The following is a 17,610-nucleotide window of genomic DNA, read 5'->3' on the forward strand; positions in this document are numbered from 1 at the left end:
GTTAGATCATATGGTAATGGGATGTTTCATTGTCCAAGACATTTCTAAACTGTTCTTTCCAAAATGCCTGCACCATTTTACATTCTTTAAAGCACTGAATGAGTGCTGGTCTTCTTCTACAACCTTGCCAGAATTTCATAGGTTTCTGAGTTTTGGACATTCAAATAGATGTGCTCTATAATCTCACTTATGATTAAACTTACAATTCCTAATAAAGCACAGTGTTTAATAGATTAGAATATGCTTTCTTGATGTCTGTACATTTTCTTTAGTGACATATCTATTAAGGTCTTGGGGCCATTTTTAGTGTTGAGTTTTAAAAATTCTTTAAAGTTTAGATAGCAGTAATATATCAGATACACAGCAAAAAATTTCCCTCAAATCATGGCCTGACTTTTACTCACTTTATAGAAAAACACTTTTTATATAAAAAAGAGATATTTAAATACTATAACAGGCAATTTACCAATTCTATCTTTTTTGGATTATTTTTTGTCTTTTATCTTAAAAATGTCAAGCAATCCACAGGGTCAAATTTTCTCACATTTTATTTTTGAGAAAAAACATATTTTTTCACTTTATGTGTGGTTACCCACTTTGAGTTTTAGTGAAGGATGTAAGGTCTATGTTTATATTCATTTTTTTTTGCATATGGGTATAATGTTACCAGTGTCATTCACTGTAGAGATTACGTTTCCTGTATTATAGCTTCTTCTCCTTTTTAAAATTCTCCTTTTTCTATGTCCTATAGAGTCAGCAGTAAAACAACATAACATTGAGAATAAATTAATGGTTATCAGGGACTGTGTTGATACCAGAAGTCTCAATATTCAAAGACCCTCAATATATCTCTTAGAAGTGTTCAGAAAAACATTTTTATCTTAATATGGAATGAACTCATAGTGATACATTTGTCAACATTTATTAAATTTTTTATGACAATCATCATGTCGCTCACTATTGGATATATTGATATATGCTATTTTATATAAAAAGCACATTTTTAAAAAATTTGTCATTGATTTTTGAATTATGTCTATCAAGGATCAAGGAGATAAGAATATTTTCTTCAAAATCTCTCTTTTCAATGGAAACTTTTACAGTTTAATCATTCTTAAATAATAAATGCTTGTACAACTATTATTCTTGCTGGGGTTTTTAAAAAATGTATTTATGTTGAACAATTCAAAAGTATAGGATGTAGTACTTGGGGTCTAGCTCAACAGCACAAGAGACTGCCTGGGAAAGTCAAAGTCCTGAGTTCGATTCCTGATACAAAGAGAGAGACAGGAAGAGAAAGAGAGAGAGAGAGAGAGAGAGAGAGAGAGAGAGAGAGAGAGAGAGAGGTAAAGCACAGTGTGTAGAGAAATTTTGGTGAAACACACAACTTTTAGAGCTGCTTTGGACTGACTTTGGTGATGAGATCTGTCTGGTGGAAATCTTTACACATACACACACTCAATTAAAGGAGAGGAAACTCTACACGCTTAGGGAAAGAGTGCTTCCGTTCTGCTGCTCTGAGTTCAACCAGCATCTGCAAGACACAAGGATGAAACTCAATGCGTTTCTTTCCACTTTAATGGAGAATCACTTATTTTATGATTCCCATGATAAGGAGAACCAAAGTATAACTATACAAAGCCAAAATAAAAATGTTCAAACTGGTTAAAAAGCAGCATGCAGGGAGTTACGTTGCTAAATAAATGTAAAGAAATTTAAATGCTAAATCAATATAAAGAAACATTTTGGGAGACATAATCTCTGCATTATTTTGGGAATGCAGCTGATTTTCTCTGGGTTTGTTCCCTAAAAACATATGCAACTATTTACTCCTCCACAGATACTTATTTTGCCATATGGATTATTTTTAAACAACCAGATTTTAGATCCCTGGGAATGACTATTCCTACAAAAGGCAGATCATACCACAAAGTCATTGAAGTTTAAACTTAATCACAGATGAGTTTATCAACTTATATTCTTCTATTCATAAAAATAAATGTACAAAACAAAGTTATAAAAAAGATGAGCATACCGGAGAGCAGAAAGTGTCAAAGAATTTTCATAAACTATCTTTTGTTTTGGAGAATTTCGATAGGCACATGTAATCTCTCATATTTGATAATGCTCAGCAAACAATACCATGTTAAACTGAAATGGAGGATTAAAGTCAGCAAACAAAGACAGTTAAGGACACTATAGAATATGATAAAACCATATTTTAAAGACTTCTCATTTTATTGAAAATTAGTTTGACATTCTCATCAGTGCAGCCAGAGAAAAAAATTATTCTGTCTATAGAACCAAGATGAAAAGGCCATCTGCTATAGAAGAAAAAATGAATTTGTTTTCCACATCCACTTTGTGATCCAGAAAACATTTTATTCTACATTATGCTTATATTAGACATCAGTAAATTTCATTATAAAGCCAAGACTAGGAGAGACGTTTGAATTTGAAAATATACATTACTTGTATAACTTTTATAATAAAACACTTTCAGGATGATTATATGTTCCTGTGCTTTTATATAATTAAATATCTTACTGCATAGTAGTTTTTAGGACTGATTTTGTAGGTTTGCATGATGGAAATTGGACTTCAACTACCAAAACTATATCACATATTTTCCCAATCATAATGCTTGGTACTGATTCCTCTTTTTAGAAAAGGTGTGAAAATAATATTTGCAAACATGAGAATGTTAAATGTGTAGTTTGAGAGTAGTGGTCATTTCAATTTCACAGTATATGATGAGTGTACCTTTAAAAAATCAGAGTCTATCAAAAATAAGAAAAAAATAAAAGCCCTACTGGTTTTATTTTTATTTCAATGCACAAACACTTCATCTACTGAAGTGTAGTAGTTTGCTGCAATTCTTGCTCTTCTGCCAAAATCTACACTAGTGAATTACTTTGTAAAACAAATATACCAGTCAAAGCAATAGATATATTACTCTTTCTACATTTGACTGGATATTACTCTTTGAATGGAGAATTACATTAATATAAATATAATAAAATGTGTCTTCATTTTTCTGGTAGCCTTTCATAGTAAGTAAGCCTAAGGTTTCATACCAGGTACAGATTCAAAATCATACCAAAGTATAATTATTTCCCCTTTAATAGTGTTACTCTGAATGCTATGAGCAAAACATTATCTTAAAGAACTCCATTAAGTAATTTTGTTAGGATTATCAGTTCATATGGGCAGATATTTCAGTCACTTTGAAATGGTTCTGTAAAATTGTAGGTTTCTAAATTTGCATGTGGAAAAAATAAGAGTTTATGTTAAAAATATAATGGCCTCTTAATAATTTGGTTAGCACACTCCAGGAAGCTCTAGAATAATGCTTTAACTGTGTTTAATTTGTGATTCTTAGCATAATACTATTACTCAAATATACTCATGCAAACCTGTTTTTAAAATGTCATTTGTTTGTGTGTAGAAAATAAATCTAGTATAGGTAACAAATGTAGAAGACAGGCATAGTGGTGGCACATGCCTCTAATCCTAATCCTGTCTCAGCTTGGGAGGCTGAGACAGAAAGGTTGTGAGTTTGAGGCCAGCCAGGGCTACATAATGAGTTCAAGACCGATCTGAATTACACAGAAAGACCCTGTAACACACACAAAAGATGTCGATCTTTTCTATGCATAATAAATATAATAATCATGGCAGACACACTATGTGCGATAATTCATCTCTATGCTACATTAATTTCCTATACAGTACTCGAAGCAAATCTACTTAGAACATTTATTTTTGTTTCTTCAGTTATACATCTGTGTTTACACATTAATGTTTTCCATGTTGTTAAAAATTTCCATGACAGTTTGTCTCTCTAGCTGTTTTTACCTAAAGTTTCTAAACGAAATGCAAATTTCCAATTATGGTAAGTCTCTGAAAAATAAGCAAAAGCATGAAAATGTTCAAGTTTTATCTAAATCTGCAGAAGTGATTGTCAGTGTCACGGTTCCCTCTGTCTCCGCCCTCTTATTTTTCTCACCCAGCTTTGACTGGAGCCGGCCACAGTCACAATGCTGCTTAACGAGTAGTGTGGACAACAAAACTCTAATAGAAAACTGATTTTCTATCTGGAGCAAATGAAAAATGGGGCCTCTGTAACATTGCAGAACAAAAAGTGGGGAGCCCCTGAGGACAGGGAATTAGAAAAAGAAATCCTCTAATTCTTCATGGGAATCTGCAGTGGTCATGTGTGGGCTTATCTCTATGTCCCAAAACAGCAAAATCTTTGAGACTGGATTACAAATGCATACTTCCTCCCAAGGACTGCTATTTTAGGCAGTACTTGTGTGGGTCAAGCTCACATCTGCATTCAAAATCTCCACAAGTGCAACCGAGATTGCAATCGTTGTGTGTGGAAGGTGATTCAGAACTTCAAAGCTGAACCCAGTCTGGTTAACCCATGGCTAAAATAAACCCATAAAACTGGCATATCATGAGACTATATCAAGATCCACAGTCTACAAAACACTGCTTCAGAATGCACAGATGTATTGAAAATGTTAATGACATAAATAACAAGTAACATATGAGCGATTTTCAAGCCAAAAATCAAATCATCGGATGCCAGTCCTGAGTTGAGGCGCATGTTGAACTAGAAAACTAAGAAGAAAAGGGAAGCAAATGTGCAGCATACAAGGTGACAACAGAAGAAAGCTAGAGTTTCTGTATAAATATAAATAATGTGGGCTCAAGAATGTATATAAGCAGAGAGGAGGAGGATGTGACAACCCTAAAACACTCACACAGCAGGGCTCCGGAACAGGCGAAGTAAAACTAACACAGAGAGGTGAAATAGTCAAGTCTGCAAGGGTGCCTGGGGACTTCCATATATTTCTCCCAGCAGTAAACAAGTATGTCGTAGTGTGTAACTCAGCTATGGGTATCTGTTCTGAGAAAGCTGTTCTTAGGCAGTTTTGTCTTTATGGAAACATCCTGGAGTGTACTTAAAACAACCGGTTCCAGTGTTAGCAGAATGTGAATTCCTTCAAGTTCACACGTTAGAACTTTCAAAAAGACAAACTACACTCTACCTTCACAAAAACAAATATCCCAAGAAAGGCTCATTAAAATAATGGGAAAATTATTAGAAAATTATGTTACTGTCATGGAATTAAAGTAGCATGTATAAAATATAATCCATATGTAAAATGCAACCCATATTTGATGCATTAGGCAATGGAAAAAGAAGACTGCCGTGAATTTCTAGATTCAGTCCCAGAATTTTGTTGTTGAGAAGTGTAAGGAGGAGAATGGAAGTGCCCAGTGTGTGATGTCAAAGGGAAGATTTATTTATGTATGCATTATACCTACTTAATGAAATGCAGGTTAATTTTAATTTTTAAATGAAAAGACATAGCCATGTTTTCCTTTTCTTAGATGCAATTCTGTACACATAGAATACATAGGGTAGTATATGATTTTCCTTGGCTGATAGGGAATGAGAAAAATAAATTAAATATGCTGTGTGTATCATGTCCATGTTCTTAGACTCTTACCATAACAGCGCATGTGTCTTTAATTAAGCCTCAACAAAATCTCTCAAGGAAGCCAATAGGGAAGCAGCATTGCCCTGGGAAAGTGAATGGGGAAGCACTAAGGATTAAAAAGTTAACCTTGCTTCCATCCACATATTCTTTGAGAAACCTCTATAACTCAAAGTGGTGCCTTGAAAATGGTTGTATCTATTTATAATTTCTTAAATTTCAGGATTTTGAAGCTAGATAACGCATTATTAGTGTGCCCGGAGACTGTTGCTGCACAAAATGTGTAGTTGACAAAAATAAGACATAAAAATCTGATAAAAATGTTGAGTACAAGTGCTAAAAATAATTGACTTTAATGATACTGGGGGTTGATTCAACATAGGTGACAAACTTTCTGCCCAATATTTTTGCATAGCCAACTGGTAGCACTTGTGATTTCCCCACTTGCCTAAAGACATTCCATAGCCAGCATTTTAAATCATATTATCAATCTTTTAAATTGAAATATTACCAAGGTATCTTTAAATTCTCATTGCAAATTTTATTTCTTACTTTGTCTTAGACTATTTTTGAGTTTTTAAAATGAAGCATCTTTAAAACAATCACAATGTATATATTTTAACTGTAAATAGTACATTTTCACAAATACATCCTCCCGATCAGTTTATCCAAAAAAGTTTATTTGTGGAGCTCTGACTGTTTCTCATTTTTCTTTTGAGAGTGGAAACTTTTTCTAATTTTTATCACCTTGTTTGTCTAGATAATCAGAGGAATTAAAGTACATAGTTTTTAGTTTTATTTATTTAAGTAAATGAAGTGCAGTGTATCTCCATGAGGTCATGGTTCACAGTTCATGGATTTTTGCCTAGAACCTAATTGAAAATTGTTCAGGGAAATCCCTGGAATTTCGCAGAAACCTAAAACATTCAACACAATTGCTTTGTGTTTTTCGGGATGTCCGCAAGCAGCCAATCCGAGGACATTATTCAGTTCTCCTTGATAATTGGTTGCCACCCTGCAGTCCACCTCTGGCTAATGCACTAGAACTCTCGCATCATATCAGGCTTCTGTAGGCGCATAGTTATCTCAAGTGGTCTCAGTTTTGTTTTTCTTGAAACTCTAAGATGTCGTCAAAATGCCCTGCACCTTGGAAGGCTTTATTAACACAGTATTTTATTAAACTAACGTGGCCGGGAGTATAGCTCACAGGTGCTGCACCTGCCTGACGAGCATGAGATCTTAAGTTCAATTCCTGGTACCAGAAAAAAATAAATAAATTACATACCTGTGGAGCACATAACAAACTCATAGTTCAGACTAAAAATAGGCATTTATCTGAAATCTATGGTTTTGCACTATTTGCAGGTACTCTAGGAATGTGACTGCCCCAGATTTCAGGGGTCAATTCTACATTGATTGAGTATATCTGTTTAGATTTATCTACACTGTTGCATGTTTCTTTTTATTGCTGGATAAAATACATCACATTTGACTATATACATTTAGTTTACATTCATTTTTTTTCATGAATAAAACTATTACACATTTGCATGCTAGCAATTTGTGGGTGTATAACTTTACTAGTCACTGAGGAATACCAGGAGATGGGCAAAGGTTGGCTTGTATCTAGCTTTATATTGTTTGTAGTGTCTTTTGAAGTTATCTTAATTAGAATTCTAGTTACTTCTCATGCTCAACATTTCACATGATCAGCCTTAAAAGTATACAATTTTAGAATGTATTTTATTTACTATTAATGATTTTAAAGACTGTGCTTTCATAATATACAGTATCAAATATCCAATGAAATTTTAAATCTCCTACAAAAAATATTTACAATGAAAGACACACCGCTGCGAAGCCCTTCAGCATATCCTTGCTCACATCAGACACACAGCCTTACAGGTCTTTTCACTTTCCGAAGCACTTCTGGAAATGCCTTTCATGTTTTTAGTTGCACAGTTGTGGCTCTGTCCTGCACTGATTCAAAACATTCACTTTTCAGGGCCATTTTCACCTTGAGGAAGAGCCAGAAGCCAGATGGTGCCAGATGAAGAGATTTTCCACTCTGTCCTTTCCGTTGACTGACACTTGGCGACAGGATTCCTGTATTTTGATCACACATGTTTGAGGCACTCAGGAAAAACCTTCCAAAAATGCTTCAGTGAATCAGAGTGATGAGATGTGTTGCTTTGTAGCAATGCAGTGTATTTTGAGGGAGACTTCCAAATCACAATGTTAAATGAAAATGCAAAAACTGCATTATAGTAAAAGTTACATGGCTATGAATCTCTGCCACGATACTCAAAATACGTCCCTTTTATCAAACTCATTTATCCCACCAGCCTTGCCAATGTGTCATTTACTGTAAGAAGGTTTTATGAATTTTATATTTATTTATTCCTTTTGATTTTTCTTAGTACATGTTTTAATTATATAATGAATACATTCACTGTAAGGCTTTAGTATATATACATAATATCTGACATCATACATAATACAATGATGAATCTATATCTAAATATATGCATATATTTATTCTGTATACAACGTCTTTGTCAGATCTATGGGTAGCAAATATTTTCTGCCCCTCTATCTTTTCCTACTGTTTTCTTTTATGGATGAAATTTTAGTATTAGTGACATTTAACTTTATTTTTTTTTAACTTTGTACCAGTCGTTGTTTCCTAGAAAACATTGCTGATATCTATATATTATCCTACATATTTTATAGTTTCAGCTTTTATTTTACTGTAAGTTTCTTCTCAAATTGGTCTATGTGTAGGATGTTATGGTCAGGTTCACTTTTATATTTTTATGTGAGTATTCAAATATTTTCAGCACCCCTACAGAAATAACATGGAATTGTACACTAACCTTAGTTTAAGTGTAAACTTTCGTGATGTTGCATATACATACCAACAAGTTAGAGTGCATTTTCCTACTCACATAACGAGGATTTCTGAAATGAATAGGGCCATCTTTCCAATCTTGTTTATAAATGATATAGGAGAGCTTGGAAAGGATTCTGGCTTGGACTTTAGGTACTGGTTAAGAAATAAGGCCAGAATGAAGTTTCTTCTGCAGGAATTTAAGTTCAAAGTAACACTGAAGGAGAGAGGCAGCACCTGGGATTTCTTGGCAATCTGCCTTGTAAAAGGCAAAAGGTGAGAAAGGAAATGTGAGATTCAAGGTTTTCAGCTGTCAATCACGAAAAGAATACAGTCAGACTCTGTTGCATAAGGCACCATTTGTTAATGAATTAATCTTTCCCCTATCACATTACCTTTACAACTACATAAAATCTATTCAGTTTCATCGTTGGAGTCTTCTCTATTCTGTTTCTTTTGTTCAATGTATCTATATAACTACCCCTGAAAAATCATGACAACGTTTTTATTACTATAGTTTTAGAGTTTCCTATTGACTCAAATTCATATTCTGCATTATTTATTAAGAGTACTTTGCTTGTTCTTGGGATACTGAATTCTTATATGAAGTTATGAATCAGTTTACAAAAAAAGTAAATGGATGATTCTCGATATGGTGGTAAAAGTCTGTAATCTCAGCTCTCCAGGAGGCAGAGATAGGAGAATCATGTAGCAGTTTACAGAGACCTAACACACAGACACACACACACACACACACACACACACACACACACACACACACAAAGATTTTTATTGGTACTAAATTGAATTTATAGATTAATTTGAGTCAAATAGTTATATAGTTAAATAGTTAATGTTGAGTTTTCCAATTTATAATCATGTTATGGCTCTTAACTCATTTATGTCTTACTAGGTTATTGATTTTAAGACTTCTGTCTTTTTAGTATACGCACTTAACACCACACGTTTACTCCTAAGCACTACTCTGCATAAAATCCACGATATCCACATGTTCTTTCTTTCTTGCTCCTGGAAATCATGTACATGTATAGTCTTCTTTGGGATATTTATTTGAACTATAGAATATTCAAGGACATGTTTCCAATATTCTCATTACCTGACTTTTCTAGCTACCTTGTGATTCATTAGATAGTAGAGTTTTTAAATTTCCAAATTGTGAAAAGGCAGAGGCCTAATCTGTTGCATAGCAAAAGATTTATAAGGATTTGTTCCAAATACATTATCTTATAATTAGATGTAGATATCTAGTTATGTTTGTTAGGTAACATCAAGTAAAAGCACAGTTTGCATTTTTCCATATAGGAGTACCTTAACAGTGTTTATAAAATTGAGTTTGTGTACTTGTTTTTTATAGGAAAACAATAATTTTTAAATATTTTCATTTTGGTGGCACTTTTTGTTTTGTTTGTGGTATCAGGAATTGAACTCATGACCTCACACTTGCCAGACAGTCGCTTATGCTGCTGAACTCAATTTTTGGCTTTTTTTATCTTATTTTTGACTTTTACTAGTGTATGTTTGTGATCTATAATGATTATACTCACTATTGAAAATTGATGCTTGTATACAACACATTTCAGTCCTTTTCCCCCTTCCCTCCACCCACTTTTATTTTCCCAGCATCAGATTGATTTATCTTATAAGATCTTATGAAGTTAATTATTGTGTATACAGATTGAACACCAGAAGCAAAGAACGTGTAAGACCACTGTACTAAGTCAAGTACACTTTTAAATACATGAAATGCATATTAAAAATGTACAACTAAGAGTATGAATTTGTCTTTTCCATTTCGTATCTATGACAACTTTGGTCCATAATTTTCAGCTTCAGTTATAGTTGCCACACATTTGACACTGCTGCTTTTCCTTACCCATCTGCCCATTCTTTGCTGAAAATTGTTTTTCTATCACTGTAAGTACTGCTTTCTTCAAAACTTACTCTGTTTGACACCAAAATAGCCACACCAGCTTGCTTATGCTTAGTGTTTTGGTGCTTTTCCATACTTTTATTTCTCCTTGTTGGCTTGTCTTGTTTTTAACCAGCTTGAAAATGGATGTGATGGTGAAGTGAAAGTTTAAATTTCAAAAGAATGTAATTAGAGTGAAATGCACATTGCCATTATTATTCAAAATACCACCCCCCTTCATTTGAGCTTTGTGAAAGCCAGCTTCACATGGCAGTGCTTGGATTTCTAGACTTCAATTCCTTTTTTCCAGACTTTATTTCTGATCCCTTCCATATGCACAGTTTAGCAGACTACGGAGGATTTGGGGGACATTTCTAGGTATATTTTAGCATTCTTTTTCTGTGAGTCCTAATTTCCAGGTCCTCCCATAACTCTACATCTTAAGCATTAAAGAAATGAATCTTACCTTTCAATTTTAAGTCGCTCAGGTACCCACATGAACCAGGGGCTGGTTTAAAGGAAAACACACAAAATTGTAAATTTTACCTGCTGTGATTTCCAGTTTCTAACCACCAAATCTATTTTTATTATCGGCCTGCTATTTTTATTCTAGCACATTTTTGACTAATTACTTTTAATATTTTGTCTGGGGATTTTAATGTTTATCAGAAGGAAGATTAGTCTGGTAAAACCTACATTATCGTTACTGAATGCCTAGGATGTGACTTTGGGTCTGTTTGAAAATAGTATTGATACTGCAAACAGTTCTTTTCCTCTCTTTTGTACAATGACTATTACACATTTTGGGTTTCATTGCTCCCACGGTTCTTATTGCTTTTTTGGAAGAGAGTAAAACCAAATGAGACATAACAGAACAGAATCGGTCAAGTCAAAAGGGTGGACATAATAGATAATATAAAAACATAATACAAGGTGATCAACAATGGTTACCATAATGCCTCCGGCTATCTCTAATAGAATTGCCTATATCATTAGTTATAATACAATTGAACAAAACAGTAAAAAACAAAACCGACAAAACCAAAACATTGGAGACATTGTAGGTCTTCAAAAGTAGATAAAAGTCAATGAGAATGGGCGTTATAATGAATGTATCATTGCTGGAATGTCCACTCTACAAGCTTTAATTTTGTGACTTGAACAATTATTTCTAAGATGGCAATATGTAATCCATTAACTAGTGATTTCCTACTGTTCATTTTTTTCTTCTGTAAATCTGTATAACTTGTACCCTTTCACTGTTTTTTTTTTTCTTTTCTCCTTAAATAAAAAAAAAAAGAAAATAGTATTAATTACTGTTTTTTGGTAGGGAATCATTGTAAAATACTATGAAAGCACAAGATGTGATAATGGAGGACATAAAATCAACTCTTAAATATGTGCATTTTATTTAAAGACAAACATACATGTTTATCACTAAATTAAAATCTGAAATGCTGTGGGGAGATTGGCAGGTGCCTAAAGTCAAGTTTTGTTTATATGTATTTCATAAAAATATTAATATCATATTTTATTAATGATTCTTTAATACATTAATGTAATGATTTTTATAACTTCATATTACAGCATATACCTAGTGTTATGGTTTAGATCCAGATGTCCCCCCAAAGCCCTATGCAGTTTTACATGAGCCTTTTTTGGAGGTGGCTGAATCTAGAGTATGTGAATGATTCCTGGTGCAATGCTGGGATTAAGGATGCTAAGATTAGAGGCAGGTGATTGCTGGACCAGTCCACCAATTCAACTGACATCAGCATCTTGGATAGATTTTCCAAGGATAGACTATCCAGCGAAAAGATGCTGTCAAAGTTTGGTTGTGGCTTTTGCTGATTTCGGTTACCATGAACTGTTGGCCTTCTGCTATGTGCCTCCCTGTCTAGAAGCCAGCCGATTATGAACTGAAACCTCTAAAAACTGTGAGCTAAATAAAACTTTTCTACTTTAAAATTGAATGGTGTGTATTTTGCCTCAGCAACAAGAAAAGTAACAAAGCCCTATCTATCATTTACTTAACTGTGTGCTGAGTAATTTATAAATTATAATTTATTAATTGATTTCTAATAAGTAGCAATAATGAGTCTTATATAAAATTCTCTGTCCGTATTTCTGATTATTTCTTTAGATAAGATACCTGTAATTTCATTACTAAAATGCAGAGATTTACTATATCTATGCATAAGGTTACTGAATTTTCCTAAAATCTGTTAGTTTTTCCTCACATTTTACTCACCAGTTTTGTGTAATAGCTTCTAGTTTTCAACACTTTCAGTCAAAACTCTTGAAAATTTATTTGCATTTATCTAAATGGGGGAGTATGAAAGTTTTTTATTGTCTATTTGTCAAGTCTCTCTTTATATACATTTATTTATGTTTTCCCCTTTTGTTAATTTGTACGGGTTTATTACTAATCTATATTACTCACAAAAATAGATCCAGTATGGTTGTTTTTAATTTGATTTTGATTATAAATATTTGTTCTGTGGTGACCTCTGTAATATTAGGACTCTTACTTGTTTTTGTTTTGTTGTAGTTATTTTTAGGTGAAATTAATTATATATGATTAACTGCATAAGAGTTCCAGTGGTGCAACTGGTTAGTGAGGGGTAATTATATAACAATTAACCTTATAAAATCTGTGCTACTCAATAGCAGTGTATTCACAGCATAGTGAAATCATTCTGTCTGCTTCAAAACTATTTCATCACTTCAAAGGAATATCCTGTACCCTTTATTTTTCTGAATATTTTTAAGACATGCTCTCTGGTAAATCTAGTGACATGGCTTAATATGCTTTCTGGCATTTCCTTTTCTTCTCTTAAAAGACTTCCACTTTTCTGTTTCTTAAAATGCTCTGTAATTTTATTTGAGAATGGATAATGTAAGTATTATAGTAGGGTAAAAGCTCTACATACCAGGTTTTCCCAGGTTTTTGGAGAGTCTTATTGACGTGTTCCAGGATGTCTTAGTCACTTTCCTCATTGCTGAGACAAATTATAAAGCATCCAAATTAAAAGCGTAAAGGTCTATTGTGGTTCACAGTTTGTAGAGGTTTCAGTTCATAGTTGACTGGCTCCAGTGCAGGGTGGCATCACAGAGAAGAAACAGTCCGTGGTGTGGAAGGGGAAGACAGGAGGCAGTGAAGCAGAAAGCAGCACCCAAGCCCAGAAGCCTCCTCTTTCTTTCCCTTATATTCTATCCAGCCAGGAAGCACAGCACTCACACCGAGGCAGGGCCTTCCCATGATCTACTCCCAGAACTATGCCAAAGCAGTCAGCAGACTCATTTAGTAGTCACACACCCTTGGTTCCAGCATCACACACTGCAGATGCAGCCACCTCTGAAAGTCTCATGCACAATTGCATCAGGCTTTGGGGGAACCTCTAGACACAAGTCGGTACACAAGCTATCGTCCATATATTTAGTAGCTTTTTATACTATCCTTGTAGACTCTGGTCTTGTTATGTGAGTGTCACTGAAGTTTGTGCTCTGTTGTCACCATGACAGCCGGAAACTGAATAGAATGACAGAATCAAATTTAAAAAGAAAAAGGAAAAGTCCAGTTTTTAAAAACTCCTTAGTCAGATATCACCTGGGAAGCTGCTTCATGAAAGTGAGGATGAAACAATGGTCAGCCTCTGTCAGGACTCCAGGGTTTCACCGGACAGAAGATAGCATGTGTGTTCCTTTGGCAGAGAATATCAGTATCATTCATCCTGACCCCAGCAGCCTGTATCATGTCAGTAGGCTTCCTCCACAACGTACTGCCACCTGGGCTAATGGTAGCTAAAAGGTCACTGTGTGTTACCAGCATCTTTCTCCACCAGTTTTTAACCTAAAACCTGGTAGTGTTTCAACAGACTCCAAAGTTCCAAAATATTTGGGACTAATAGTTCATCTGAGATGCACTTTTCTTTTAATGGAAGGACCAAATCCTGATGCTCCACACCCTATCACTTAGATACAAAGTTTTTGACTCTGGCAAAAATATTTTTACCACTGAATTTTCTTTTTGTTTTTTGTGGTGATAGGAATTAAACTTAGCATTTCATGAATTCTAACACATGTCTTACCACTCAGCTACACCCACCTCCCTTTACTGAATTTTTCAATGAAAACTTGGGAGAACTCACCACCAATTATCTTTACAGATTTCCTCCATTACATTAAAATATTTACTCTTAAATACACACTTTTCATATGTACTAATGAACTCAAGTTTCATAGAACAATGTAACTAGAAGCAATGTTACATTAGAAAAATAGTAGAGTCTACAAAATTTGGTCAAGATGCTACAATAAGTAGAACTGAGAAAACAACCTATAAATTCTGACTTCTATTCCTTCATTAGAATAATATACACAGCCATTCCTCATAGGACTAAGGCTGACCCTAAAGACTGGAGAAAGTGCTACAAAGACCAGAAGAAAGGTTAATCTGCATATGATCCATTTACAGAAATGAAGAAAGATTGAAAAACGGACTGCGAAAGACTGATACATTTTTTCAAAATGTCATATAAAATATTTTAGTACAAGGGATTTTCATTTTGAAATTTTTAATATGTTAATACTTAATGTAAGTGCATCAAAGAATATAATACTGCTCCTAAAATTTAACTCAGGAAATTATTCTTTTCATAAATGCTGCACTTTCTTTGTATCCTAAAGGTCTTTCTATGCAATATTAATACATATTCCTTTTATGTAAACTCATTTTGACAGGAGTGGCGAAAGCATATGATTCATTTCCATTTAGATTCCTTACTTATTAAAACTAATTTAAGAAAAAAATTCAGCCAGCATAATTTATTAGGCAGCACAAAGACATTTGTGTGATGCATAGAGTTCAAACTTGATTTAACATTTTAAAATAATTTATAAAATGAAAGAAACAACATACTCTTATACTGACACATGTCTTGAAATTCAAAATATGTGCAAGAGATGAATAGATATCATACACTTCTCTCTATAATGATTTACTCTGCAAATGGAGACAGCACATTTTGAGAAATTTTCATTTGAATGAGAATAAAAAATTCTGAACATTAAAATTGCTTAAATTGATTTCGACTGAAGAATGTTCACGCTTTTTTACACCCCCACCCCACCCCATATTCATTGTTCTAGAATTTTAGTGCTTTTAGTGCATTATCATTGCTTTTATTTTGAAATGAAAGGATATTTGTGAAATGATTGATATGATCTAAAAGGAATTACAGGGCCGATGCATTGTATAAGGTGACACTAGGAAATCAGTAGCAGATGGGAAGAATAATGTTGGGCATTGAGGTGGTAAAAACCATGTATGAAATGAATTGTTATACAGTTGTCTCATAGTACATTGGTGTCAGTGACTTCAATAATTTAAGGAAAAGTTACTTGAAAAATTAACTTTCTACTCTATTTAAATTTGGATTATTCTGAATGACACTGGCCCTGGAACAAAGCAAGTAAAAAATTTTATGGCATTCATTAATCTGCTTGGACTTTAGTGATAGCTTTTTATGTAGGTGGTGTTATTGTGATTTTATTTTTTTGTATTGGAGATTAAACTCATGACCTTGTGCTTGCCAGGCAGGCACTTATGCCACTGAGTTAAATCCCTGACCAAGTGGTATTATTTCAAAAGCATGATTAAGGTGTTTCACAAGAACTTTATATTCTAATGGTGGAAGAAGACAAAGTAAGAGACCTTTAAAGAACAGAGTGACAGTGGATGTGGCACAGGAAGTCATAGACAGTGTAGGGAATATGGAAACTGGCTTGGAGATCTACTGGGAAGATCCTTGTTTGTTTCTTAAAGAGCATTGTTTTTTTTTTTTTTTTCTTTTTCCTATTTTATAATTCTATGGAGATTTCATTAGAAAAATATGTTAGGCTTTTATGAAATTTTAACTTTAAAAATTACTTTACATTTAAAGGTCAATCTTTCACTGATGAACCACATATACTTCTTTGGTACTATAATTGTTCCTCTGTAGGTAAGATGCAATTCAAAATTACATTGGATTAAATAAGTCAGCATGAATTTCTACTTCATATAAAGGTTCAGGGAAGCTAAGATACTCTGGGTGCTAGGTGTTTCTCCTTTTAACTCATTCTATTTTCGATAACACGTAGTCCTAATTCCAAAGATTGTTCTATGTTCTAAGATGCCTACTTCAGCCACAATTAGCACGCTTATAGTTTAGAGACCAGGAAGTAAAGGAAGAAAGAATGGGCAATGTTTTCATTCTTCTTTTGAGGTAGGTTTCCAGAGTGTGATATAGGACGTTATAAAATAGTGTAGGTGATTTTGTCACATAATTACACGTGGATTCTTTGGAAGCCCAAGAGATATAACCATTGTAACCATTCTTAGTGGTGATTACTTTTCTGGTAGAGGTGACAAGAGATGTTTAAAAATATATTTAATATGATCACACCACCCATTAACAAATGTTTTCCAAATTTATATTTCTTCCTTCCTGGTGCTTCAGTGTACTTTGCAATCACTTTCTAAAACTCAGTTCACTTCAGTGGACACATATTGAATACATATGTATATTAGTGCAAACACAATGGATAAAATACTATCTGTGATGGTTTTTATCCTTACCCACAAAAATCTTATAGACAAGTTTTGGAAAGATAGATCACATGGAATTATTTCTGTTTCATCAGTGGTAGAATGCCAAGTGATATGTGAGAAAACAGAAGGGCAACTTACGTTGGCTTGGGAATTGGGAAAAGTATTGCAGGTTAGGTGACATCTAAGCTAATTTATATATCACTAGTTCATTGTTGACCAAATATACTCTTAAGTGAAACAGTGTTTCATGATCCAGTAATATGAATATATTAAAGCAGAAAGAATTCAAGAGGAAAGAGGCTGCGATACCAGTGGACAAGGATAAGAAAGAAGCTACTGAATCAGAGAAGACACTGGGAAAGTCAGGAGGAAAGACACCTGAGCACTTGCATCAGATGAAAGATTTTGGCCTTTAAGGGGAACATGAAGTCATTACATAATTATAGCTACTAAGTTACCTAGCAATTAATATACAATTATTTAGAAGGGTTGAGTCTTGCAATAGTCAGTACAAAAGTAAAGACTTCAGGATTGTGGCTGAAGACCCATTTGAAGAAGGCCAGGCCTCAAGATAAGGACAATGACCAGGCCTAAATGCCTCTAAGGGATAAATAATAATTTGAGATTATATTTAGCATCACCTTGTCCAGGAAGGCCATATAAGCATCAGTAGCCCAGATAG

At 33.9% G+C, this 17,610-nt stretch overlaps 1 long non-coding RNA gene across 1 annotated transcript; it reads right to left on the bottom strand.

Moving 5' to 3' along the window:
• Positions 1-530: 530 nt before the first annotated feature.
• On the bottom strand, positions 531-13,518 carry LOC111754296 (uncharacterized). Its single transcript, XR_002789006.2, has 3 exons — positions 13,267-13,518; positions 10,800-10,841; positions 531-1,534 (listed from the first exon to the last, which is right to left on the bottom strand). It is a non-coding gene; the product is annotated as an uncharacterized LOC111754296 (long non-coding RNA).
• Between the last annotated feature and the right edge of the window lie 4,092 nt (positions 13,519-17,610).

The sequence above is a fragment of the Cavia porcellus genome, unplaced genomic scaffold (assembly GCF_034190915.1).
Source record: "Cavia porcellus strain 051 isolate PalLab524CR breed Dunkin Hartley unplaced genomic scaffold, mCavPor4.1 scaffold_1, whole genome shotgun sequence".
Lineage (NCBI taxonomy): Eukaryota > Metazoa > Chordata > Mammalia > Rodentia > Caviidae > Cavia > Cavia porcellus.